At 48.2% G+C, this 2,301-nt stretch overlaps 1 pseudogene across 1 annotated transcript; it reads left to right on the top strand.

Moving 5' to 3' along the window:
- The first annotated feature begins 753 nt into the window (after positions 1-753).
- On the top strand, positions 754-1,354 carry LOC103270127 (annotated as a pseudogene). The gene has a single exon (XR_002482479.1). The product of XR_002482479.1 is annotated as a 60S ribosomal protein L11-like (transcript).
- Positions 1,355-2,301: the final 947 nt, after the last annotated feature.

The raw sequence follows: 2,301 nt of genomic DNA, 5'->3' as shown, positions 1-2,301 counted from the left end.
CTCGAACCCTCAGGCTCAGGCAATCCACTCCCTCAGCCTCCCAAAGGCGCAGGATTACAGGCTGAGCCACCGAGCCCGGCTTGTTCTCTCCTCTTTATCTGCCAACCTATCCACCCTCTGGGCTGATAGCCATCCTCCTTCTCACTACCTGCCTGCCTGGCATCCCACCCCATCCACCCACTCCCCTTCCGCCTGACCTCCTGCCCACCCATCTATCCTATCCACCCCCTGTGCTTTCATCTACCATCCTTCCCACCCTTGCCATCCATCCACCCATGAATACTTTGGAAGCCCAGAGCTGGGGTACCCAGAGGGTCAAGGACGACCAGAGGTCAAACCAGGTTGACAGAGTCAGTAAGTAAGTTGCTTCAGTGGGCATGAGTTTCAGTGTGCCTAGGCCATGAAGGGCAAAAATATTTAAAAATAGCAAGGGAAGCTGAGCATGGTGGCTCATGCCTATAATTTCAGCACTTTGGGAGGATGAGGTGGGAGGATCACTTGAGCCCAGGAGTTCAAGACCAGCCTGGGCAACATAATGAGACCTCATCCCTACAAAAAGTTAAAAAATTAGCCAGGTGTGGTGGTACACATTTGTAGTTCCAGCTACTCGGGAGACTGAGGTGGAAGGATTGCCTGAACCCAGGAGGCTGAGGCGGCGATGAGCTGTGAACGTGCCACTGCACTTCAGCCTGGGTGACAGACTCCAACTCAAAAAAAGAAAAAAAATGAAAGAAAGCCCATGGGCCGGAAGCCCCGCTTTCTCTTCCTCTTCTCCATCATGGTGCAGGATCAAGGTGAAAAGGAGAACTCCATGCAGGAACTTCGCATTTGCAAGCTCTGCCTCAACATCTGTGTGGGGAAGACTGGAGACAGACTGACCCGGGCAGCCAAGGTCTTGGAGCAGCTCACAGGCCGGACTCCTGTGTTTTCCAGAGCTAGATACACTGTCAGATCCTTTGGCATCAGGAGAAATGAAAAGATTGCCGCCCACTACACAGTTCGAGGGGCCAAGGCAGAAGAAATCCTGGAGAAAGGGCTGAAACTGCAGGAGTATGAACTAAGAAAAAATAGCTTCTCAGATATTGGAAACTTTGGTTTGGGCATCCGGGAACACATAGATCTGGATATTAAATATGACCCAAGCATTGGTATCTACAGCCTGGACTTCGATGTAGTGCTGGGTTGGCCAGGTTTCAGCATTGCCGACAGAAACACAGAACAGGCTGCACTGGGGCCAAACACAGAATCAGCAAAGAGGAGGCCATGTGCTGGTTCCAGCAGAAGGATAATGGGATCATCCTTCCCGGCAAATAAATTCCCATTTCTATTCAAAAGGCCAATAAAAAGTTTTCAGCGTAGCTGGGCATGATAGCGCACGCCTGTAGTTCCGGCTACTTGGAAGGCTCAGGTGGATGGATCTCCGGAGCCCAGCAGGTGGACGCTGGAGTGGCTGTGAGCGTACCACTGCATTCCAGCTTGGATGACGAGTGAGACTCCAATTAAAAAAAAAACAAAAAACCCAGCAAAGCATTCTATATCTGCAAACAATTCAACTTTAGATTGTTAAAAAATCCCACTGTGGTACTATCCTGTGGACAACAGGGTAGGTAAAATTCCATAAATGTTTCAGTACCTCTCTATTTTGTCCCAATGACTTCCTGAGTAATAGATCATTGTTAACATTTAAGCCCTGCTTTTTGAGGTTTTAACTAGCTCAGCATTGTAAGACCAAACTACAAAGTACTGAAGAAAATCTGACCAGAAGGCTGCAAATAACATCTTCGTTGATCATTTTCCACATCAGATCCTCCCCAGATAATGCAGGCTTTCTTTATTTCAGGTATGTATTGCTCTTCAGATCATGAGAGTCTAGTGCAGCATACCTGGAACATAGTCAGGGGCAAAGAGATTGTCACACATATCTCTAGTTTGGTAGGCCCCTGGGTAACCTCTTTCTTTTTTTCTTTTTTTGAGTTGAGGTCCCACTCTATTGCCCAGGCAGGAATGCAGTGGCACTCTCACAGCCACCGCAGCCTCGACCTGCTGGTCTCAAGAGATCCTTCCATCTCAGTCTTCTGAGTAGCGGGAACTACAGGTGCATGCTACTATGCCCGATTTAATTTTTGATGTGTTGTAGAGATGAGTTCTTACCAAGTTGCCCAGTCTGGTCTCGAACCCCTGAGCTCAGGCAATGCTCTCGCCTCCGCCTCCCAAAGTTCTGGGATTACAGGCTGGAGCCACTGCACCTGGTCTAAAGGTTTCCTTTAAAATCTTTAAATTTTTTTTTTTTTTTTTTTTTTT

The sequence above is a fragment of the Carlito syrichta genome, unplaced genomic scaffold (genome assembly GCF_000164805.1).
Source record: "Carlito syrichta isolate Samal-C Ts95f unplaced genomic scaffold, Tarsius_syrichta-2.0.1 Scaffold107890, whole genome shotgun sequence".
Classification (NCBI taxonomy): domain Eukaryota; kingdom Metazoa; phylum Chordata; class Mammalia; order Primates; family Tarsiidae; genus Carlito; species Carlito syrichta.
The sequence above is the reverse complement of the archived record's forward strand: the minus strand, read 5'-3'. Positions and strand labels throughout refer to the sequence as shown.